This window comes from Meleagris gallopavo, chromosome 1 (genome assembly GCF_905368555.1).
Source record: "Meleagris gallopavo chromosome 1, MGAL_WU_HG_1.1, whole genome shotgun sequence".
Classification (NCBI taxonomy): domain Eukaryota; kingdom Metazoa; phylum Chordata; class Aves; order Galliformes; family Phasianidae; genus Meleagris; species Meleagris gallopavo.
In genome coordinates, this window is record NC_139404.1 from 93,241,049 (window position 1) to 93,267,817 (window position 26,769).

Sequence of the window (26,769 nt, forward strand, 5' to 3'; positions counted from 1 at the left end):
ACAATTCTTCGAGCACATTCTGTTTGTTCTACATTAAGCAGTCACTGGGTAAAATGCTGAAATACTTTTAAGAACACAGACTGGAGCACAGGCTGTATCCATACTATCAAGCAGAAAGGAAGAGTCAAAGGTGTGCCTCATTAGTGCATGTCAGCAATGCTTAGATGTGAAAAATCTGTTGAGCTGCTCAGCCTTGTCAAGTGCTGTTTCTGACCACTCAAGAAGAAAGCTCACAGGATCATGTACCATTTCTAGTATTGTAAATATCATGCACTGTGGTTTAATAACGTAATGTTTTCTATGAATTCTAGAGTTAGATTAAGGGATTTTGAAAATCTCAGCTCGGAACAGAGATGTCCTGTTTCACGGGTTTTGTTAGCAAGCATTTCTGAGAATACTTATGTATTAATATTATGACTTGGGGTTTCCATGTCTGAAAATGCTAGCTTTTGTGTCTTACAGCTCCTTTGCAAAATTTATTTTCCAAACTAACACCTGATCCTTAATGACAATAAGTAGGAAGTTCTATGAATTGCAGGTGGGTGCCTAGTCCCATTCCAAAGGTATTAAAACAAACAAAATTGTTGGCTTTGGATTGTGGGTTTTGTTTGTTTTCTAGTTTGGTCTGGCCAAGATATTTGGTGACAATATTGGCTTATAGCAGTTCAAAGAAATTTTGGTAATGATTTGAAATCAATTTTCTTTAAAACTGTTATTTGAAGCATGTTTGTGAACGTAAGCTGCCATAATGTAGAAACCCTCAAATCTTTGATGACATTAGGTAAGTTATATACACAGTTGTAAACAGTGCCTTAAATGTTAATCAGAGGAAGATAGTTACAAAATTTACAAGGTCATTTCTGCCAGAAAGGGCGACAGGAAAGAAATTATGTATGAAGTTACATTTCCTCACCCACGTGGAGTCAGGAAAGCTTTATCTACATTTGCCAGAAAAGGAGGATCACCTAGTTTCAACCCCCCTGCTATGTGCAGGGTTGCAAACCACTAGACCAGGCTGGATGTGACTCTGAGCAGCCTGGTCTAGAGATTTGCAACCCTGCGCATAGCAGGGGCGTTGAAACTAGAAGATCATTATGGTCCTTTTCAACCCAGGCTATTCTATGATTCTGTAATAATAAAAGCAGAAAAAAATGCTTTGGATGAATTAGGAAGTAATTCTAACTTCTCTTTTACTATGAAAGAGAAATTGCTTTAGGAAAAAAAAAAAAAAAAAGTACTTGAAAATAAATACCCTAACAATTTCTCAAGGAATTTTTAACTCAAAATATGTGATATTTAGGTATAACTTGAAATGAAATGTCATTTGTGAAACCCTTAATTGATTCAGTATATTTTAAAAAGTTCACAAAAATATTTTATCAGTTTTCTTTGTTTCTTTGTTTCTCTTAAATAGCTCTGTGATTAAATAAACTGTTTTGGTGGATTTCTTTAAGTTTGACTATTCTGCATAGAGGGAAGGAGGTACAGTGTGTGTATGAAAGTTTCCTGGAAAAGCCTGACCTGCTGCAGCTAGATCATAGTTTTTATCTGCACAAAGATTAAGGAATCTTTCCATACCACCTATCTGAAGTCATCTATAGAGAGGGAAGAAAATGTTAGGTTCTTCCTACTCACCAATAAGTAGATTAAAATAAAAAAAATCTCAAAGAATCCATCAATTATTCAAAGGAATTGCTGCTTTCACGTACTTAATACTTCCACCTGTGCTATGGGTGAAATTCAGCCTGAGGCAGGTGATCAGCAACAGACCCATGCTCTATCTAAATCCCACGTCAAATCCTCCACATGCATATATATATATATATATATATTCATTATCACTCCTTCTTCATCCCACAGCAGATAATATAGCACAAGTGGGGATAACTGAGTCATTTTCTCATTATAAACTACTTTACAATTCAATGCAAAAAGGAAAAAATATATATATACACATTAATATGTATAAGAGTTTTTAAAGTTGATAGATTTTCCACATAGAAGCTAAATCAATCCCCTTCACATATGTACTATTTTACTACAGAACTGCACTTGCTATTTAGCTTTGTGCTTTTGTATTCTTCCACATGCTTATAACATAGCAGAGATATTGTGGGTGTGGAAAATATATTTGAATTTGATGATCTGGGATACAAAAACTGTTGTTGGGCTGTATTGTTATTGATTTTTACCAATTAGAGACAATAAAACCAGAGATATTTCAATGCTCAATGATTAATTTCACATTCAAATTAAATATACTTAAGATTCAGTGTGAGATTCAAATGCATTTCATGCACAAGTGTATTTATTTCATCCCAGCATCACTACATGCTCAAATGAGCTATGTTCAGCTGCCTACATATCTGATGTAGAACTTGAATCAGTATTTTTGGATTCAGTGGAATTCTTCTACATCTGCAGAATCTGCTGCATTATAATCCAAATACATAACACTCAGGTGAATGCTTGCTTGTTTCCAGAAATCTGCTTTAACCTAAGAAATATTACAAAATATACTAGAAAGAAATAATACACAGTACATATAAAGTAAAATTCTCTCTCTGTTTAATTTGATGTTAAAACTTCAGCTGATTGAAAGGAGCCAGTACTCAACACCAACAGTGCTTTTTCTGTGTTATGTTGCCCTTTGCCAAGACTAGTAGAACAGATATTTTTTTAATTAGTAGTTCATTGTCTACCTTCAATAGTGCACTTAGTCAATAAAGAATCTAGTCTATATATGGCTACTTGTTTAAATTCAGATTACTAATTGTAGGGGAACTGTTGGATCATAGCCTGAACCTCTAATTGACCACCGGAGGCGAGCAGTAAGTCAGCCACAGGAACACAGGTGAAGGCAATTCACCTGTGTGATCAAAAGGGGTGTACCCTGGCTCCACCTCTCCTAGACCCCATTTAAGGGCTGACTGCCCCTGAGGAAGGGTTTCTCTCTGGAGATCACTCTTTGTGGAGTTTCTTGTGCTCTTATAACACTGGTCAGTATTTTCTGCTTATCTTTGATAATTTTTTCCAATGTGATAATCTTACTAATTTCTCTGTATACTTATTGATTATCCAACACTTCACAACATCTATATACCTATTGATCTTACACTAATATATGAGCTAAATGATCTACAAAGCACTAGGGAATGTGTCTTGTATAAAGCGTGAGTGAAGTTCATTCTCTATAGCAAAGCTGCTTGAAATGGTACTAGAAATTTCATAAATTGTTTTGCTCCCAGATAAGATGAAATTGCTGGGAAACCCAAGTGTTACTGTCTTTGTGTTTCAGCTCTGAGATGTCTCAGGCAAAATGTAATTTAGGTTTCCCATGTGCTCATTTCTATTCTCAGCATGACCCTTTAAGGCTAGGTCTCTCTGAGTGTATGAAGAGCACATGATTTCTGATGTACTGTGACTGCAAAGAATGCAGCATGAAACCCAGCCTACGCTTGCAGACAGACATACCTAGGAGGAACTAATCTGCTATAAGCAGGTGCATTATGAGCTCCTTTTAATAAATTGGCAAGCTGCATCTCAGAAGTGGTTACAGTTTTTCAGTCATTTGACAAACTGTGTCCAAATACCAATGCTCAAGTTGTTAGGGACTGTCAATCCCTGAGTTCTAAAGGAACATTACTTTAGGTAAATTTCCACAAGGAAACTGGGTGTCTTGCAGAAGCACTGTGCCTTGCTGCCAGCTGGTATCCTGATGGGCTCACAGGAAGCAGAAGGCCTCAGGAGTACCAGTTTTCAGATGTGCTGTACTCAGTTGCCTGGGATCAAAGTGTCTGTAGTTCTCAAGGAAATATCATAAGGGCTGTCTTGGTGCCAGTGGAGTTTGGGAAACGTGTTTTTGCAAGGGAATATAAAATTTACAAGACCTTGTTCCATGAAAATTAACCAGAATTTTGAAATATTTTACCTGCTATTTGAAAAAGCTATTATTTGTAGCCTGTAGGTATAGTGAAATAGAAACCTACACTTTCTTAAATAGAAAATTGTTTTTAGCTCTTTATGATTACTTTTTGGTAAGGATGTCTCTGGATGTGATAAAATATACTCACAAATTTTAAAAGTAGAGCTCAAACTAGTGGAATGACTACTGCAAAGTAGATAGATGCAGACTGCTCAAAGTGAGAAAGGCTTTTTAGTTTTGCTGTCTAAAGGATCTTAAAAAAACATTCAAGTGATCTCTTAATTTTTTCTGCTATGAGCATCTTTGCTCTGAGAAACACTGTAAGCTCAGGGCCTAGACTTCAGAAACTTGTTTTTTAAAGTATTGATTGCTATTTCTCACCATTAAGGCATATTGCTTCGTTGTTACGATGTTTGCATAGAGCCACACTTTGTCTCCGTACACCTAGATGCTACAGTCTCAAGGACTGAGGTAGGACATGACATGTAGAATCAGAGGATGGTACTGCAGCTTTCTATCAGCTGTTCAGCTCCTTTGGGTTTTCCAACTCTGTGTATCTACTTTATGCAGTGTTCTTGCAGAACACAACACTAGCATGTCATTCAGTGCCTACAAATACCACAAACCACTCCAGTGTTCAGCACTGCATGTATGCTGCTGTTACTTTTCCTCTTATCTCATGTATTTCCTTGTAGTTTTACTTCCAACACACAGTAGCATTTCTGTCAATATTTTGGATACCAGTGATTGGCAGTGGGGATGATTAATGTTTCTTCTATTGAAATGAAATGTGGCCTTTCATGAAAACTGATTAAAATACTTGCCAGCTCATGGCGTTTTTAAAAAGACTAGAACAGTATATCTCCAGCAGAACAATAAGACATGATTGATATGATTCACTGAAAATGTAGAGATATCTTGGCATCCATTTTGTAAATCAAACAGGAAGTTACCTCAGGGACTGATTGCTTGTTCCTTTTGTTCTGTGTTTAAAAACTAAGTATGTAGTGGTGCAGAAGACTAAACCATTTGATATATATTAGTCTGCTATTTGGTTTATTACATTTTATTAAAGCTATTTACTTAATTTTGTTATTTTGTGCTCATTGTTGACCTTTTTGTTAGATGTGCAGGGTAAAAAGCTTTTGAAATATCTGAATGGAGTAGAAATAAACAAAAATAGCATCTAGTATTTCCATAAGACAGACCTTCAAGTATTTAATTCTGGTTTTTATTCTGAATGGTAGAGCCATTGTGTTTTATTATACACAAATTCAGTGACTCTTTTGGAGTATTTGATTCAAAATGAAGTGAAACTGAATAATCCTAGACTGTGTTTTCCAGTGGTAATAATTCAGTTTTTCCATACACTCACGTGGTTTGATTTTTCCCTGCCTTCTTTTTCATAAGAAATCATTAAGAATAATTACTGAAAAAGTTCACTTTCACACTGCAGTGTGTGCCTATCACCGCAGAGACCCATTCTTATTTGTTCTCTGTTAATTTTGATTTTCTTCAGACCTCTCTGTCAGCTATTTGTAGGTAAACGCGTTCATGAGGAGGAGAACGAATCTCTACAGATAATTTCTATAACAAACCTTGATTTGGATGCATCTAAAAAGCAATTTAATCAATATTTAGAACATTTGAGTAATATACATTAATTTCCATTATATTTTTTGACATAACCAGTTAACAATGAGCCAGTACACATTTTTTGTCTCTATACCATTACTTTTAATTAGCTTAACAATCAACTTGTATCTTTCAGTGCATGCCTAGTATTAGTGCCATTCCATTTATAACTTCTTGGCTACCCTTGTGTTTTCTGTGCCAATTATTCTTTCCTCTGAGTGATCAGTAACGGAAATGACCAGGCACTGAGAAAACATGACCTATTGAAGAGTGGAAGATCTGTAGTTATTTTAAGAAGATGGAAGGATTACAGTTGTCTCTAGTCTCAGCTTGCGATCTTTTCAAGTAGTTGCAAACACAAAAGAGAATAAATTGTTGTTGCCTATTGCTTATCCTTAGTCGCTACCAACAAGGAAATTTTAGGTTAAAAATAGGAAAGCTAGCAGTGTTGCATTAGGTTCTCTCAGGAGATAATTGGATGTATATTAGGAGATTTAAGGGATGGACAAATATTGGCCAGAGATCATTTAAATGAAGTTGATCTTGACATTAGCAAAGATACAAAAGCATGTCAGGACACATAAAAGTATAGTTCATTAATTGTAGAGAAATCTATGAGAGGAGCAAGAGTAGTAGCTATTTAACCAAAATTAATAGCACTGATAGATATGAAATAACTTACACCACTGTTAATTTCAGTTTGCTTAAGTGTGTTGCTTCAATAAATGAAACTCAGCCATTTCAAAGCAGGCTAACCATTAAGGCATTTTTATGGGAAGATTCAAGTCCTTGTTATAGATCACAGAATATTAATTGTTCCAGTAAGTACGTCAGTTACTGAGTAATTTGTTTTTACCAGCTCACCCACTTGTTCTGGTTTAACCTGACAAGTAACTAGCTTATCACCTAACAGTCCTTTGCTCACTTCTCCCATCCCAGTGGGATGAGGGGAAGTATCAGGAAAAAAAAAAAAAAAAAAAGTAGAACTCGTGGGTTGCGATAAAACTATTTACTAAGATAGACAGAAGGAAAAGGATGTTATATACATTTGTATATGTATATAGTCATAACAAGTGATGCATAAGCAATTGTTCACCACCTTCCAACCAACACCCAGCTAGCTGCTAGAGCAGTAGAAGAGACAAACACCCATCCCCTTTAAAACTTCTTCCTCATGATGCCTTATGTATGGAATATCCCTTTGGCCAGTTGAAGTCAGCTGCCCTAATTCTGTTCCCTCCCAGCTCCTTGGGCCCTTTACTGCAAATGGCCTTGACTGTCCAACACTAGCAGCTATAAACATTGGTGTGTTATCAACCTTGTCTTTCTCCTAGAACCAAAACATAGCAACACACCAGGCACTCTGAAGAAAACAATTCTGTCCCAGCTGAAACTAAGACACTAGAAGTTACAGAATCAGTCACAGGATGATTTGATTAGAAAGGACCGTTAAAGATCATCTAGTTCCAACTCCTCTTCCCTCCTTGAGAGATGTAGAAAGTGTGATTATCAGAGGAAGCTGCTCATTCTAGAAAGAAGATCATTCCCTAACTGACAATTTAGGGAACTGAAGAGATTAAAAAAAAAAAAAGGCAAGGGTGATGCTTATAGAAGAGGGAATGAGGAAAGGATTGAGCAAGCATTCCTGAAGAACACAAAAATTCAGGTGAGGGCTAATACTGTTTTTGTGTAATGCATTAGTGAAAAATTTACAGTTTGTAGATGCAGAATCTGAGGAAACATAACCTCAAGGCCAATTAGAGTTAACTTAAGAAAAATCAAGACCTGTTCACTAATATCGAATGTATAGTCCTGTAAAAGAAGAAGAGGGGATGAAAACAGCAAATTAGGAATAGAAAAACCAGGCAATATCAGAAACACTAGCTATGAAATTGGCTCTTGTAGGCATGTTTAAAATGCAGGAAAAAAAAAGTAGAGAAGAAATGTCTAGTGTTCTTTGAAACTCTGAAATTTCTAAATTAGCTTAGTTGACATATTAGACACAACAAAGGGAGACACAGGGGCACATGACAGAATTCTGGAAAGACATACCACAGTCTTCAGAGCCTGCTGTGGTTATTGCTGAAGTGAATGTTGTGGGGACATATGGACTGCTGTGACATACAACAGGCTGTGATGTCACTGAGCAATGGATTGTGAACCCACCACCCTTACAGTTTAGCTTTGGGTGCTGGCAAAGCATGGCCCATTCTGTCTTATGCTTGGACTCCTATGAAGCAATGTTATATGCAAAGCTTGAGGGTGCAGAGTTTAATTGGTTTGGGTGCTGGGCTGTTCTTCAGAGTCTGCTGGAAACAGCTATTGGTGTACATCCCTATAGCCATTACCTGCACTTCCCTGGCCTATCTGGCTCAGGCAGCTGGGATCCCACGGGCACATATGCAGCATCAGAGGTGAGTTGTGTGAGAATGTGTCCCCCGGGGTGGCAATTGATGAGCACTGGAGTGCAAGGAGATGCCAGAGCAAAGCAGAACTGTGTCTGTCATGTGCACAATGCTGCTTTCTCTTCCTCTGCCAGTCTATCATCACAAAATCATTGTATTTATACAACTTATTTTGTCCTTAAGGATCAAAGAACATTCAAATGGCTTGGTTTTTCTGGGGAGAGGTTCTGAATACATTAATGGTGAACATTGTCTTCAACAAGAATAAGGAATATAAGCTGATTTTAGAAGTGCTCACAAAGATAGTCATTCTAATTGCAACTATCATTAGATACATATATTTGGACTGGACCCTGCGTTTTAAGATGTTATTCAAAGCACACAAAATGCATGTGAATACCGATTCATTCTGATATCATTCCAAAATGTAATGTAATAACTTTAAGTCAGTGATAGTAAACTTTCAAACAATCATTAAAAAAAAAAAAAAAAAAAAAGAAACATACAGATTTAAGATATGGAATGACACCTCAAATAAGTGTCAATTCTGAAACTGTTTCTGTTAAACAGGCATACTTTGATTTCTAAGAAAAAGAGAACAAGGTGGACAAAAGTGAAGCATTCAATCTTTACATGGACGTAAACAAAAACAAATGATTGTTGGTCAGACTCTGATTGCTTACTCGTATTTAATACTATTCTCTCCATGCAAAGTCCAATTCAGTAGCAGCACTTGTAGAATATGTAATTTATTGTGAGATCATCAAAACTCATTTTGAAAAACAAAACCTTTTGAAAGGTACACAAATTGCCAGTAAGGAAATTCTACTCTGAGCATCTTCTGTAGACTTCTCCCTGTGCACAGGAGCTGTTAATCTGCCAGAAGTATGCTGACACAGCAACAGGCAATACCTAACAAAAGATCAGGAAAGTCAAGAAAATGGCTTTCAACCTGTGAACCTAATTTACTGTGAATCCTGTGTTGACGTGTCTGAGGTGGAAAGAAATAGAGTTCTGGTTGCTTTTTCAACCAACTGCAAACCAGACCTAAAGGTTTGCGTACTACTTTGTGTTGGTTTCTAAACATTATGTATGTTCTTATGGAAGTCCGAATGGCTATCTTATTCTTTTCAGGCTCATCTAAGGAAAGCAAACTTAATATACGACTTAGATTTCTAAACACAGAAACAAGACTTACCTGGACTGTTTTTTCTCTTTTGGGGATTATACCCTACTTTTGCCTAATCTATCTAGAGGCTTTATCATTATATTCTTAGATGATCCTACATTGAATAGGCATGGCACAGTGAGAATTCAGACAAACGAGAAGAGTGCTGCAGCTCTCTGTATCTTGTGCCAGAGTCAGAACAGTAGCTCTGTACCTGGGTAGCCTGCTATGATTAGCCCTGGTTTACCATGTTATACAGAAATATTAAGTCTTCCACACATGCTTCTGTCATCCATCCAGCTCATCGGATGGATGAAGTAACTGAGAATTATTTTCTTACAATTACTGTGCTCTGTCTGATACTGCAGGCATAATAAAAAATTGACCAATTGGAGATTTGAGATCTTAAATGTTAACCTTTTTCCTTAACAATCAGTTCAAACTTTCATGAGATTGTCAGGAACCTCCTGAAAGTAGGTAACTTTGAAGCTTTTGAGGGCCTTAGCACTGCCTGAGTTGCTCCTTCAGTTTTGGAGTACAGTTTCTGGAAGAAATTTTGGCTGATAGACATACAGCAAACTGCTGGGGTAATAACATTTGTAACCCCTTTGTGAATTCAACTTGAGTTTTAGCAAAAGCTTAAAGTCTGGTCTTGTGAGTATGGCTTCGTGAGGAAAGAGCTGTTTAACTGGGAGGCTTGGAAAAGAAATAGGTGCTTACCAGAGTGGAGCAGCCTTATCTGCTAAAAATTACAGCTGAAAAAATGCTAATAATTGAGGAAAAAGTGGAATTGCATATAGTTATATTCAAAGCCCTATTTCATTTGACTTTTTTTTTTTGTTGTCTGGAGGAAAAAAAGGGAATGAAGAGCTCCTAATGGATGCTTCTATTTCAGTTACATTGGGCTGTTGATACACGCAGCATCAGTGACTTGTTTTCAGTTTGCTAAGCTGCCAGGTTCCAAGTCGTCAGGATATCTGAAGAATGATCACACAGATCAAATATTTGTAAATAAGAAAATATATGAATTTGAGAATTTATGACCAAACTGTTCCACTAAAAGTTTTTTAGAAGTTATTTTAGAATCGCCTTTCTTTCATTATAAGTATTTTATTTTCACACTAATTTATTTGTTAACTCAAAGGAATAGAGATTATTCGCACTGAACTCTGGAGAATAAAAATATCCATCATTCTTCTTTACTAGATTTTGTGTGGTTTTTTTTTTTTCTTTTCAGTGCTTTTCATCCTTCCTTCCTTGTTCATTATTGCTGCATTTCACATCACTGCCATATGTCTGCTACTCTCCTAGATACATCCAAGGAATTTTTCTATTTGCATAGCTTAAAACAGTGTCAAGGATTGCCATGCTACTGAAGCTTAGCATTTTCTTAGCAGTTAGAGCTACTTTATACAGCAAGGGACAGCTATGACAACTAACCATAAGCACTTATTGATCCACAAACTCCTATTGCTGTGTTTGGGGTAAAATAAGCATCATGTTGAAAGATTTTGTTATTTGTTACTGATGCACTATTGAAAAATGTATTGGGTATACTGGACCAAAGTAGTTGCTGGAGTATGATTTCGTTAAGGCATAAAAAATTAAAATTTGGTGTTTATGTATTTCCATAAACTTCATTTAACAATTTCACAAATGAGAAGTGATAGTTCTCATGTCAGTCTCACAATTATTTATATGTGGAGACAATAACCAAACCAAATTCTAACTCACTTTGAATTCATGTATAATTCTTGTGGGGATGAGCTGTTGAATTAGAACTGTGTTTAGGCTTGAAAAACAATTTATCTGTAAAGTCTTCTGTACAAGACTGATAGTGATACATATAGTAGAAAATGAGTTGCTTAGGAAAGAAGTATTCATGATTGATAGTATGAACATTAGCTGACTTTACTCGTAAATATTGAGATCTGAAATGCCCTGACCCCAGTAGAAATACACCTTATTAAAAATAATATTTTTATAGATTCTACTTGCAAAAGAGAAAGGAGACAGAAGGGAGTAAAAAACATCCTTCTGGTAGAATGCTTACCTATTTTCCCAGACAGAAGTGAAACAATGATAGGACAATATGCTCCTACTACTTTAGTGTGCTAGTCTGCAAAAAATAACTTCCTTTTTTTCCACTTTTAGCAAAAGTGGCTAAAAAAAAAAAAATGAGTGCTGTAAATATAAAGATGTTTCTTAGCTGACTGTTGCCTATGAAGTATTGACAGGAGCTCTTCTCAGCTGTCTACTGTACAATATAATAGACACCACATTCTTGGAAACAAGTAAAACTTTGACTGTGGCATAGTGCTATAAACATGATCTTCCCTGTTCTGTGAATGGCAGAAAATATCTAGGAAGTAAAATAGAGATACTTATATAATCTTTGTCATTCTGACAGGATCCTTTGTTGTAGTCAGTCTTCATGGTCCTCAGATGTTCCTGAGAAAATGTGAATGCTCAGATAAGAAGGTCAATATCATACATCAGCTCTGCAGTGAAAGGATAGAATACATTGTGTGTGCCTCTTCCTTCTAGTGCTATAAATGCTATAAAGTAGACTCAAACCATACTTGTTGCTCAAACCTTCCAGTTGGGTTATATGAGTCAGCTCACAGTCACATAGAAAAAAAAAAGATGGATTCCATCAAAACAGAATTTAGTGTAATTCATTTGCATGCATCAAGAATAGTGTCAGGAATTTTATTACAAAATTATGTTTGTAAGTGACTGCATTTGTGACTCATTCAAAGAAAAACCTGAAGACAAAGATCTCAATCAGTAGCTTCAGTATACTTTGTCTAAACAATTAGAATTTCAAAGAATAAGGTTATGTGCTAATCAGCATCAGACAAACAGTGGAATTATGTTGAAACATAGTGATCAATAATAAGTATGGTGACAAAATTCACCTTTCTTAGAGTTCTCACAAAAGTACATGCTGGAGATGAAAATATTAAGCTGCATATATAAAAGGTTAGTACTTCACAATGTCATCTGCAGAACTGCTGATATAAGCTTTGCTGTTTTATATTGCATTGTCCTGCTTCCTATGCTCTTCTAAGTTTATGAAGCACACATACAGTTAGTCATAATATGCTAGTCAGATATAAAATAGTTTTAAAAGTGTGTCCTCTCACTTAGGTTTTTACATTCAATATTGTGGTGGCCAGCTAAACTCCACCACACTGCTCTCCCACTCTTCTTTTTCAAAGGAAGGCAGAGGACAGGAAACTGATGAGAGGAGAAAAAAAAAAAAAAGACTTCTGAGTTGAAGTAAGGATAATTTAAAGCTAAAGGAGAGGGGAAAAAAAGAAAATTACCGAAAAAATAATAAAGGCTTTGCAGAAGCAGAGATGAAGAAAAAAAATTCCTTAATTCTTATCAGTAAATGATGTTTGACTGTGTCTTGGGAAGCAGGGTGTAAATACACATAGCAGTTGTTTGGAAAGACAAATGTTTCCATGAGAATCCTCCCTTCTCCTTCTTTCCCAGCTTTTATTGCTGACTGTGACATTATATGGTATGGGATATCGCTTTGGCTAGTTTATATCAACTGCCATGGCAAAGTCCCTTCCTCACCTCTTACCTGCTTGCAGCCTACTGGCTTTGTGGTGTTTGAATAGAGTTATAATACTGTGTTGATGCTGCTCAGCATTACACAAAACTTCGTTGTGATATCAAGGCTGTTATAGCTACAAGTGCAGACAGCCTTGTACAAACAATTGTGGAGAAAGTTAATTCTATCCCAGTAAGACCCAGTACAAATGTCCACCTTCTTATTTAGAGCTGGCAACTGATCTGTTCAGTCTGAGTTTACTAATCTGGTAGTAATAACTACCAGAGATATGCGATGTGGTTGCTTAACAGTGGCTGAGGGGGACAACTCAAAGTGTTTCACATCATCATATTTCAACAACTTGTTCACAAGCTGGATTTCACAGAATTGTAGGGGTTGGAAGGGGCCACAAAAGATCATCAAGTTCAACCCTGATGCTAAAGTAGATTCCATACAATAAGTTGCACAAGTAGGAGACTCAACAACCTCTCTGGGAAATCTGTTCCAGTGCTTTGTCACCCTTATTGTAAAGTTCTTCCACATATTTGTATGACATTTTCTGTGTTCAATTTTTAAACCATTGTTCTTTGTCTTGTCACTGGATGCCACCAAGAATAGCCTGGCCTCATCCATTTGCCTCCCACCTCCCTTTAGATATCTATAAACATTAATGAGATTTCCCCCCTCCCCCCCTCCCCCATCTTCTTTTCCACAGGCTGAACAGACACAGATTACTCAGCCTTTTCTCATACGGGAGATGTTCCAGGCCCTTTATCATCTTTGTGGCCCTCTGTTGGACTCTTCTTTTTTTTGGAATGAGGAGCTCAGAACTGGATTCCATATTCTAAATGTGGCCTCATCAGGGCATAGTAGAAGGGGAGGAGGATCACCTCTCTCCATCTGCTGGCCACATTTTTTTTTAATGCACCCCAGGATACTATTGGCCTTCTTGGCCACAAGGGTGCACTACTAGCTCGTGGCCAACCTAGCGTCCAGCAAGACACTCAGTTCCTTCACTTCCAAACGCTTCTCCAGCAGGTTATCCTCTAACCTGTACTGATGCATGCTGTTATTCCTTCCCAGGTGCAAGACTCTACACTTACTCTTGTCAAACCTCATCAGAATCCCTTCATTTGATGGAAAGTTACATCTAAGTGAGTGTAGAGGAGAGGGTGTTCTTTCTCTATAGTTATATATATATACATATATATAATGCTTTTAATTGACTAAAACTGGAAAACCAAACAAATAGCTAAAGCAAAATACTGTTGGACTTCATACCTGAAAAAAATCCATAAGAAAATGAAAAGACTTTCAGAACTGTGAGCAGATAAAATATTTCTTACAGTGTGAGTTGTATACATTTATGGAAACAGGATTTTAAATATATTTTTATACTTGAACAACAATGAATTACAGAGATTCCTAATTTCCTTAGTAGATAAGCTTTATTATTTGACTGTTAAACTCAGGAAGGGTGATGATAACTGATGTATATTATGAAGAAGCAAAATACAAAAACTGTATTTGTTCTAACGTGATAGTCCAGCAAGTTTATAGGTAACACTAATAAAGAATGGTTGATCATTTTTCTCAGTACGTGAAAAGTGTGAGTGTGATGTCAATATAGGAATGCTGCTTATAGGATATGAAGGATATAAAATGAGAAAAAGAAATAGTTGAAAGGAACTATTGAAAAGACCTTGCAAGCTTGTAGTATGTATTAAGGAGCATAACTGTAGATGCTCGTTATGTCAGATATGAAGAATAATACCTGGACTGTAGATGTTAAAGCTGTCATATTTCACGTTCTCCAAAAGAAAATTCTAATTGTATTTTCTGCAATATTAAGTGATCTAAGGATTATCCTTCTTGTAGACAAATTCTCAGCTATCTAGCTTATGTCTCCTTGCTCTATTAAACAAAATAGGGGCCTAATACATTCAGTCTTTTTTTTTTTTTTTTGTCCATAGTATCCCATTTTTTTTCCTTTGGCTATTTGATATTTATGGTTTTTTTTTCCTGTAATGTGTAGAAACACTTTATTCAAAATCCACAGACAGACAAAAAGCACTTAAGTCTTACCTCACTAAAGGGAAACAGACTAGAAAGAATAAAAATATGCTCAGTAAGTAAAAGAAAAAAAAAAAAGCTATGAAAATAAAGTATATGACAAGTAATTTAACATGGAATGAATAACAGTTGTGTTGGGAGAAATGTACAGCCAGAAGCAGGGGTGTACAAATATGGTTTTAGTTTACAATTTTAATTGTATTAACAATACAATAATACAATTAAATTGTATTAACATTCCTCACTGTAATTATGTGTTGTTTTTCCCCAAAAAGAGTTGGAAGAATGACCAATGACATTTATGTTTTTCTTTAAGAAAATATAAGCCTGATGTGTAAACTAAATAGGAAATGAGCAGGATCAAGAGAGTCTGGATAGACTTCTAGCAATATGAAATCAGCTTCATCAGAAGTAGAGAACTGATTAAAAAACTCCCACTGTTCTTCAGTGTCTGAGGCTAGAAGTAAATGCAATCCTTTTTACCTTCAAGATAGAAAAGTTGAATTTTTTTTAAAGTAATTTAAAAGTTCCATAAATTAAGATATTTGAGCATCACCAGAGAGAAAATAATTCTATTGTTTGTTTTCATTTGGAAGGAGTATTCATTATTAAGCAGCAAAAAAAGTATTTAGACTTTTTGGCAAGGATGAGCCTGAGTATGAACAAATGAGCAGAAAAGATTATCAGAATATATCCTGGAATATGTTAAGAAGATAGATTTTTCTATTATGTACACATGAAATTATGGTTAGTGGGCAGCATTTACCTGTTGAAGTTTGAATAACTATCTTCCAGTGTAGTTATAAATACAGTATATCCATTTAATGGGAGTGAGAAACCTCTCCCGATATATACATTTTCTATATAGTGGAGGCTCCATACTGCAAATAGCAAAGACACAATAACCCTACTGCATGATGCTAACCCTACCTACCACAGCATACAAGGAGTTAGTAATAAGGGGACATCCAAAACCTGTGGGTGAAAACGAGTTTTTTGCTTATGTTGAACCTCTAGGTATTTGTTACTGTTGCTTTATTTACTAGTTTAGAGATACTTAAACATCTTTACTTTAAAATATAATAGAATAGTTGGGAGGCACCTAAAAAAATTCACATTCAAAAGCCTGAACACTTCAGGGCTTAACAAAAATTGAAGTATGTTATTCAGGAAATCATCCATATGCCTCTGGAGCACTGACAGGCATAGGGCATCAACCACCTCATTAGGAAGACTGTTTTACGAAATTTACCCTTGATGGACTTTGTGTCACTGATGATGACACCAATGCTATCTAGATCCCTTTGCAAGGCCTCTTGTTCCTCCAGAGAACCAGTAGCATCTTCCAGTTTAGTATCATCAGCAAACTTTTTATGGATGTATTCAAATTCTGCATCAAGATAATTGATGGATGTCTTAAATAGAACTCACCCTTAGAATTGAGCTCTGGGAAACACTGCTAGTGATCAGCCTCCAGCCAGATGTACTCCTACAACTACAAGCCTTTGAGCCATACTGTTCAGCCAGTTCATCATCCAGTGTGGCATGAACCTGTAGCCAAATATACTCAAGAAGAAAGTTCTAAATACAAAATTAGAAATTAGAAGTTCTTTCCAATCATGAAAAAGAGAAGAATGTATTGCTAATTTTACAAAGCTGGGAGGAGTGGCTGATACACCAGAAGGCTGAGTTGCCATTCAGTGAGGGGCAAATATGGAGCCTGCACCTGGCAGTGAACAACCCTATGCATCAGTACAGATTAGAGATTGATCTGCTGAAGAGAAGCTCTGAAGAGAAGGACTTGCTTGTCCTAGTGGATAACAGGTTGGCTATCAGCCAGCAGTGTTCCTTTTTGGCCAAGAAGCTCTTCTGGGGCGCATTTAAAAAAAGAGTGGCCAGCAAGTCAAGGGAGGTTCTCCTCCCCTTCTACTACGCCCTGATGAGGCCAGATCTGGAGTACTGTGCTCAGTTCTGGTCTCTTTAGTTCCAGAAAGATGAGGAACTGTTGGAGAGAGTCTAGTGGAAGGCCACAAAGATGATTAAGTGTTTGGAGCATCTCCCTTATCAGGAAGAGATCTGGGATTATTTAGTTTGGAGGAGATTGAGAGGGAATTTTATCAAACCTTATGAATATCTAAAGCATGGGTGTCCAACTTTTTGCCTTGCCTGGGCTGTGTTGAGTGAAGAGGAATAGCCTTGGATCACATATAAAATATACAATATAGCTCATATATTGGAAAAAAAAACCAACTTATTAAAGTCACAAGATGGGCTGGGCAAGGCTGCATGTGGCCTGTGGGCCATGAGTTGGGTGTGTCTGACCTACAGTGCATGGGGCCAGGCTCTTTCCAGTTGTGCTGAGGGACAAGCCAAGGAACAATAGGCAGAAATTGAAACGCAGGAAGTTCCATATGGACATGAGAAAGAAAGGTAAAGAAAGTTCTGGCAGGCTGCCCGGAGAGGTTATGGAGTCTCATTCTCTGGAGATATTCAAAACTCTCCTGGATGGTTTTCTGTGCAACCTACTCTAGGGAAACTGCTTTTGCAGGAGATTGAACTAGATGATTTCCAGAGATCCCTTCCAATTCCTACAGTTCTGTAATTCCCTGAAAATGAAGAGAGAAGTGACATGGGGATAAAGGTTGGATTTTACATTAGTAAGCAGATTGCAGTGACATCAATACAAAATGTATGCAAACTGTTAACACTTACGTGATAACTGCTAACCATTTTGCTCTCCTTGCATGAATGTCCTCAAAGCACTCCAGCATCTTTGGTAACAGATAGGTTGCACATCAAAGAGAGCTAGGAAACATTTCCATTTGAATTTTCAAAGAAATAATATCTTAGACCTACTCTATTTGAAATAATGTTAATTCCTAAAAAATTGGCTTTTTTTTTTTTTCCCCTAAAAATTATTCACTTTCGCACTAATCTCAGTTTTTCATCAACGTTCTGGTGCAATGTTCCCAGTTAGATCTGTTGGCCAGTATGTTTCACGCGATGACATCTGTCTGACTAGAAGAAACTGATACGTATTCTATAATGAGTATAACTGAGTTTTTTTTATAGATCATGTAAGAAAAGCACATTAAAATGTATTTTCCATTTATTGAATTTTCTCTTCCTTGTTCAATTCACATCTCAGCTTCCCTGTTTTTTTTTCCTTTTTTTTTTTTCTTTTTTTTTTTCTGAAGGATAAACATGAGTTCTGCTCTGATAATAAATAAAGTACAGTGTGTTTTGGAGGAATGATCTTCAAACTGACAAGATTATTTTACCTACTGGCTGTCTGGGAAGTTTTTCCTGGCTCCCTTTCTGAAAACATGCTATTTACTCCCAGCTGGAGACACTGTCAACTTCACATCTCCTTAGGTTTTTAGAGTTCTGGGAAATGAAGCTGAAACCATGAATTGTTAGTTACCCCACTATGATTTGGAAGGTTGGTAAATGTGAGGCAAATTATATGATATTGGTACACAAGTCACTTTTCTCATATACGGTAAATTGCAGCACAAAGAGTGCATAAAAAGCAATTAAGTGATTTGTGAACCAGGCTCTTGACATATTCAAAAATTACTAAGGTGAATTACTCCTTGGATTGTAAGATAATTATAGTACCAGTCTTCCTCTCATCAACAATGTAGTCCTCATACAGGCACAATTGCAATGGAGTGCTGTATTTTTATATGTGGCCCACACTCTAATTAGCACATTCTAATTTCAAGCTTAAAAGAAAACCACATGAAACATATGGCTTATAGCACTTTATTGTTAACAGCTAAGCTGTATGTCTCACTGTGAGACAAAAAGCCAATCTTTCTTTTCTTTGATTCAGCCTTGCTCCTTGTTTTTTAATTCTATCAGATAATTAAATAACCCAAACAAGATGAAATGAGTTACTTAATTTCTTCAGGAATTAGAAGTAATTTAGGTTTGAGAAACTACTTTTTCTGAGTATTTGAATGTTTTGTTTACAACAGCTTAGTTCAGCTTGTTTATTTACTCATTTCTTTTCATCTGCAAGGTTTAAAATCAACCAGTGATGTCCCAAATTCTGGCTATATTAAATGAAAGAAATTACATTATTTATTTCTGCAGGAAAATGCTCAATACTTTCAATATCTTTTCCCTTTCTCCCTTTTTTTTTTTCTTTCTTTCTTTAAGTACCATGTTAATAGCATAAACTCCCAAGCTGAGAGTGTTGCTAATGGCAGAGACACAGAGCATGCTAATTACTTGCATAGAGGTCATAAAGTCAGTGAGAGACAGGTTCTGATAAGATGGAACAATGGCAATATTCATAGCTTCCTTTTCTTTCTCTTCTCTGTTTTTTTCCAAAATGCTCACAAGTCTGTGTCCATATCTCCAATGAAAGATAAGATGTCTTCATTTTAACAAAGATTTCTTGGTGGATTTTTGTGGTGTAAAGCAGATGGCAGTGCTCCTACCATCTCTTCAGAAAAGAATACATTAAGGGTAGTGCCCCACTAGCTCTTTGATAAGATGGGTCTGAAATCATCAAAGGCTGTCCCTCTTCTTTCCATCAAAAAGTACAAGCAGGGCCTATAGAGACCATTGTCTATGGAAGATTATAACAGTAATTAGCTTTTATGATAGATAAATCTTCATCCTCTGATGATCAAAGACAGCTATAATTATCAAATTATATGTGGCAGTTTTGTAATATGAATAAAATGAAGCAGCTTTATAATATCTGTGATCTTGCTACGTGGAGCATTAACTCTGTTTTAAGTGCGCTTAACATTAGTTTGGTTGCTTGTTTCAAACACAAGAGCTTTTTTTTTATTGTTGTTCAAAATACTTCTCTATTTAATCAATTATTCTTCATGCAATGAAATTATTTGATATAATACACGAGAGAAGAGATCAGCAGAAGGGGAATAGGAAAACTTTATTGTCTTCCCCCTTTTTTCTTTCCTTCCTTTTGTTTTGATGCATGTGTTTCTTCTTCTCCCCTTTCCTTTCTATCCTTGAATGTCCATTATCGTCTTATTAGGAATAGCCTTTCTGGGCACTGAGCAGGAGCCTTGACTTATCTCAAAATCAGTATTATTTGAAGATGAGGAGCCAATCATCCAATAAAATGGTAAAATATCTGTAGTTCTTCACACAGAAGATAGGAACATAATTCCTGTGTTAATGGCAGACTTAAAGGCAAAGAACTAAGGGTCTAAGAGTCTAGAAGTCTGTTGCCATTTAGAAAGTAGAGTTTCTTTTTCCCTTAAGAGTGAAGATCCTTATCCTTGTGGTCTGCCTGGAGAATACTTAAAAGTATTTTTTCATTTAAAATTAAATTATCCATCTTCTAAGTAGAGAGGAATTCTCTCTTTTTACTTCCTCTCTTTCCTTCCTCTTTTTCCTTTCATCATCTCAGCAATGATGATGCATTCCTGAGCATTCTTAAAATATTATTTTTTCTATCTCAAAGTTGGCTGCATTGCCAATGGTAGATAATGCTTTCTTCTGAAAGCACATGTGTAGATGCACTGCAGTCTGTCAGTAGTGTAAGGAATTAATTACTATTAACATGGTGGTACTGAGCTCTGTGATAACTAACTTCAGACAGCTCATTTCTGGAGTTACCAGATCCTGCTGCATAACTAGCATCTAGGCAGGAATCTCAGAGTGGGTTCTCACACAGCCCTGATATTACATGCGCAGTCAAAAGTCAACCTGCTCTGCAGGAAAGCCTTGGCAGACAGGGCTTTGGGAAACCATGACATCTGGAGTAATTTAAAATGACCTCTCTGACTGTGCAATGAACTGTGAGTGCCCTCATGGTCAATTTACAAGTCCCCATTGCAAAGCAATAACTAATAACTGAAGGGTGAGATGGCAGCAAGCAGCTGGAAGGCCGTCACTCCTGAAGCTACCACAGCTACTGCATAGGCAGACGTTGGGCTGCTTTCCAGGTTCACTCCTGGGCCACTGTCACTGCTCGTTTGCCCTTTCATGCACCCAGCAATTACAGAGAGCTGAGCTCTCTCCTCTGGAAAGGGTCAGGCAGGAGGGAAGAATGCATGGCAGAGGGAAAGTGTGGAGGCAGCGTGAAGGCTTGAACAAGGACTGGGAGGCCAAGAGGGCAGCTGAGCTGGGGACATGGACCCTGGCCAGGTGGTAAGAGATGCACAGGCAGATTAGCTGGATTCTGATTTATCTCAGCATTAAAAAATTGCGTACCACAACCAACTTCAGACTTAGGAAATGAAGTCCTTATAGCCTTTAATAACTTTTAACTGGGGACAGATGAGTGGAATGTGAGATTATAGTTTTCGATTTAAGCACCTCATTTCTATTTATGTCTGATGTTAGGCTTTTATTTTGTGTTTTGGATTGGATTCCAAGTTTATATTTAAATAGTTTTAGGATATTTCCAAGTAAAACAATAAAATAACAAGCTTAAAAAAAAGGAACAGACATTGAGAGTTATCATCCTGTTCTGATAATGACCTCAAACATTAAGGCACAGAAGAACCACTTCTCTTGCTGTTTTCAGATACTAACAGCTATTGTTATTACTATACAAAATATGAAAATACAATATGTTCCATATGGGAATAGCTCTAGTTGCCAAGGTGACTGAGTAGAATATATCTCCGATACATAAGTAACTTTCAAAAAGAGAGTGATAAGACAGATGGAGAAAAGAGGTAAATGTATGGTGTAGTGCTAGGAGTTATGTAACAATATATTTCAGTTTTATTATCCAACTAATAGAGTTTTCTTTTGGTCAAATATAATTTCAGGAAAACAATTTGAAGCTCTGAAGTACTATTACTACTTTGGGATTATAGTTTAGTTTGTTTCAGAGCGCTCTTCACTTTGACTAGTCTCATTAAAATCAAAGTTTTTGTTACCTGTTATATACTTCTGTCTAAATAATTTGATGAAAAGGGATATTTTTTCATTTTTCATTTCTTATTATTTTTAGCATAAGTTCTTTTTCTTCTTTTTAAATAGATATAGAAGATGGCTTTGCATGAATCACAAATTTTTTTTTGATGTTTGTGATGTGATGTTGTGTTGTGATGTTTGTGACCTCATCTTTACCAGCTTCTTTTTGAATCATAGTCCTTAGCATATTTCTCTCTCTCATGGACTAGACAAAGATCACATCAAAGTCAACTTAAAGGCAGCAGCAACACAGTGATGAAGCACTGAACTAGCATGACTTTGTGGTTTGGTACTGCTACCATCTGTCTTTGTCTTTCTGATACAGAACTCCAAGTTTGCTGCAGAGGAAGGCCTTTGGATGCTGCTTATGACTGCTAATTTCCCTATGTTGATATATGTGGATGTAATGAGCTGTCTTGTCTTCATATCTTTTGTACCATTGGGATAACAATAATTAAGCAATTGCACAAATGGGCTGGAGTGTGATGGCCTCTAATGCAACATTTGCCCAAGTGAACATGAGGGCGTTAAATGAGCACTTAGTCCTTTATTCCTGATCATTCTTAGTGGAGGAAAAAAAAAAGAAATTTAGCTACATTTGGATTTTGAGACACGTTCTACAGTGGTGAATAATAAGTTTCCCCATTTTAATGTGGCCATGATATATCTATTATTGTCTATCTTGTCTAAGCCAGTAAATGTGAGTGTCCTGAGATATTTGATTGTGAGAAACTTATGATCCAATTAATTGAATATGAACAATTAATGAGCTGCAGCATTCAGAGAGCACATGGTAAGCATAACCTAGGAGTGAACTAGGTTGAATGTTCTAGGTTGAGTAATTCTTGTGGTTGTGACTGACAGTAAATTATTTAAAAGAAGCAGTCATATATAGAATTGTAGAATCAAATCATCAGAGTTGGAAAAGACTTCTAAGATCATCCAGTTCAAACATCCACCTACCAGTATTTCCCTGCTAAATTGTGTCTCCCTTAGTATAACATCTAAATATTTCTTGAACACCTCCAGAAACGATGACTCAACCATCTCCCTGGGCAGCCCATTCCACTACCTAACTGCTCTTCTGAAAACAATTTTTTCCTCACATCAAACCTGAATTTCCGCTGGCGCAACTTGACAGCATTCCCTCTAGTCCCATCACTAGTAATGTGAGAGAAAAGGTCAGCCCCTACCTCATCACCACCTCCTTTTGGGTAGATGTAGAGAGCCGTACATGATATGTTATGCATTTTTAATCAGTGATCTAGTGATAAATCCAGCATCAGAATAATAGTCCAGAAAAAAACTTCTTGTTTCATTGCTAGGCTGTCTGTCTGAGCCAAAAAAACATATTTTTTTTATGCTCTTTGTTGTAACAAGCTGTTTAATGTTGAGATTTTATCCATTCTAAACGTACTCTTGAACTAGCATTCAGGCAGCATGAAAGCACACAGGAGGTTCTTCTCTAGGAAGTAAATAATAAAATAGCTTCCCTTGGAAGCACAGTAGCTATCAGGATAGGTAGTAAATGCAGAAGCAATCTCAAGTCAAAAAGGTTCAAATAAAATGAGTCTTAATCCAGTTTACAGATATTCCAATCAATGTGTTAATTAATGAATCAAGAACTGTAAATACTTCAGATAAACAGAGAAAAGTGTTGCATCAATTTTGCCTATGGAAACAAATTAAATTTACAGCTGCAGCTATGCTTTATAAGGAAGAACATATAACTGGCAATACCAGGTGGCAGGCATATTTTTGGAATCCTGTTACTCTGTGTTTTCTTGAGTACTAGATTGCTTGATCTTTAATAAAGCTAATTAATCTACAGAAATAAATGGATAAAAAATTGCCTTTAAGAAGCTTCTCTTTAGCAGGGAAAACCAGTGGTGCAAAATTCCAATGCTGAATACTGTCTTCATTCGCACATGAGCTGCTTAATCCATAGCAATACAGTATGGTTGGGATCAAAGACACTCATTTACTCCAAATCTAGACGTAAGATGAGCAGAAGTAGCACAAATTTGGAAGCATTCCTCTCTCAAAGACTAAAGAAAAATGAGATCTTCTGCCTTCCAGTCCCGGAGCAGACCTGGTACCTTGGTCTGCACATCAATTGCAGCCTTTCAAGCTCATATCTGGATGATGGCATTTGACACATCTTTCCTGAAGCACAGCTGCTTTGTATTTCTCCCTGGCAGTGAGCTTCAGATGTTTCATATTCTAACATCCACAAACCAGATCTTTGTGCAAGCTGCAGTTTCAAGAACGAGGCAGATCCTTTGCTGCTTCTTACCTCCCTTCCATGTATGATCTGGGAATAAGAGGAAGCATAATGCAAGTTGTAAACTAGCTCTTAGTAAATCTCAAAACAAGCAAACAAAGAAAATAACTCCTTCAGGAGAACAGTAAGGAAGCTGAAATTGTATAGTAAAAATTCTAGAGATTATTCTTCTCCTAGAATATGTTAACCTTAATTTTCCTTTATAAAGAGTTGTGACAATCAAGTACAGTACATGAGCAAGAAGCCAGACATTTCAGTCTCTATCTGGCTTTTGTTTCCTATAGAAAAATAATTAGCTGAAAAGAAGGGGGGTGCTCAGACTGAATTATTTTATAGCAACCTATGTGTTTTCTTCTGAATTGCTGAACAATTTGTAATGTTAACCCCATGATGTGCCCTTCTTCACCTTCTGTGACATTAGCAAGTTAACTGTTCCTCCCTTTCTTTCTTTTTCTGCTAATTTTTCTTGGTTTTGAAAAGATTTTATATTCTATTTAATTTGTTACTTTTTTTTTTTTTTAATTTATTTTCCCCTAAAATCAATCACAAAATTCTTCTTAACATCAGGGGGACCAAAATTTTACTCCAGATAGCTTCAGAAAGCTATTATTTGCAGTTCTGATTGCTTCTTTTCTTCCTGCTCCAGCACGATCAGCTTTTCACACATACATATCCTTTGAGGCCTTTAAAAATGGTTATTAACTCACATAGTTGACTTCTGCTTGGAGAGAGGAAAAAAAAAAACAACAAAAAAAACATTTCTCAGTGGAGCAAGGCAAGACACTATCGGTCAATGAAGTACAATCTCCAGGAGACCCAGGGATCAGCTAATGATAAAAGACTCTCTCCAGTGGAATTTGTATGACACAGATCTGCACAAGAGTGCTCAGCATGCAACAAAACCAGCACTAAGATTCCCGTGCTAGTTCTTATTCCATATTGTATGCAGTGAGACTGTGTGCTTTGTGCGTACATACTTGTGCGTATCTGACAAACACACCTGTGTAGATAATGTTTTAAAAACTAAATATTCAGTGGGTGTGTGGACAGACATATATCATTCTATACTTGTATTCTTTTTGAAAGAAATTTTCCCAAGATGTTTCAGACTTTTAATTTTACCCTTAGATAGCAAACTGGGATTTTTGACTGTTAGGTTAAAACAAACAAACAAAAAAATTAATCTTTCTTGTCTCCTTATAGAAGTTTGACCTTGTGTTATGTTATAATGACTCAGACTTCATTTCTCTAATGTCTCTAGACTAATTTGATGCTATCAGTAGTTACTGGTACAGTCGTCTCCAGAGGTACCAAATGCCGAACCCCTTCATGTGGCATTTTGAATTTTTTATTTTCAGTAAGTGAGTAGGGACAGAAAAATGAAGACCTATCTTCTAATGAAGCTCCTCTGTGTCTTACATTTACTATCTGTCACTGACTGACATTATCATGCAATTAATACCTTATGTTTTTCATCCTCTATGAATTTATATTGGATAATACAATGTCTAAGAGATTCAAGTGGTTGGTTTGTGTTTTGTTGTTGTTGTTGTTGTTGTTGTTTTTCCTATCTTATTTTTGTTTTTGTTAAGCTTCATATTCATATTTTACTTGCTTTCCTGACCTATAATATCTTTAAGCTTTTTATCTTTGAATTATTTTAGTTCCCAAATGACTAAAGCATTTGTATAACTGACATGCTAATGTTTTTCATCACTACAGAGCTCAAATTCAGTTATGATTTTCTTGCTTATGGGGTTGTTTTTTCTTTCATAGTTTGTTAGCAGTTCAAGACTTGTTGGCTTGAATGTCATAGTGCAGCTTTTCTTAACTATTTTGATCCATTAGTTGTGGAATTGAAGAGCATATGATGTGTTCAGCTGTAGACTAAGAATTATAACTGGCACCAAATCTCAAAGTGATTAACTCATACAACTAGTGAAAGTGTCTGTACGGACATACCTTTCTTCTTCCACACATGAAATTCCATTTCCTATAAATTCCAATTGAATGTAACCTTCATTTTAGATACTTAATGAACAGAGGAGACTGTTTTCAGCATGAAGTTTGACTAGCTTTCCTTGTGTCTCAGAAACACAAAATATTTGTGTATGTGCTATTAAAAACTCCTACTAAACAGAAAATTTATGCATATGCTTAAATTTCAGCTATAATAAGGATCTAGTATTTGTGATTTCTCTCAGGTCTGTTTTCTATTGTTATCTTCTGTTTGGTAGTTTAATCCTTCCTCACCAGCCACTGGAGGAAGCTGTGCGTTTTGGTAGAACGGTTTCTACTGAAGTTTATCCTCCTCATATAACTCAACTGTGTGTAGATGCTTTATAGACATGTAATTCTGGATAAGATCTGATAAAATCACAAAGTAGCCTCAAACGCATGGGGAAGAGCAATTTTTTCTTACCTGCTCTTTGTCCACACAGCTAAGACCCAGCCATGGGTGAAGAAAGCTTTACCAGACCTGGAAAGTCCAGCCGGTGTTGACAAATCATAGAATCATAGAATCACTGGCTGGAAAGGACCTACAAGATCATCTAGTCCAACCATCCCCCCATAACCATTACTACCACAAGCCACTAAACTATATCTCGTAGCTCCTCATCCACTAAACTATATCTCGAGACACCTCTTGAACACTGCTGAGGATGGTGACTCCACCACCTCCCTGAGCAGGCCCTTCCAGTGCCTGACCGCTCTCTCAGAGAAAAAGTTTTTCCTTATGTCTAATCTAAACCTCTTCTGGTGCAACTTGTGTCCTCAGGTTCTGTTTGTTGC

The 26,769-nt window shown here is 36.5% G+C and overlaps 1 long non-coding RNA gene across 1 annotated transcript in view; it reads left to right on the forward strand.

Annotated features, from left to right (window-relative positions):
• Nucleotides 1-7,927: 7,927 nt before the first annotated feature.
• LOC146545520 (uncharacterized) overlaps nucleotides 7,928-26,769 on the forward strand; it is a 51,234-nt gene continuing 32,392 nt past the window's right edge. Inside the window, exon 1 of the long non-coding RNA XR_014881245.1 lies at nucleotides 7,928-7,974. This is a non-coding gene — a long non-coding RNA (uncharacterized LOC146545520). The remainder of the gene's footprint in view (nucleotides 7,975-26,769) is intronic.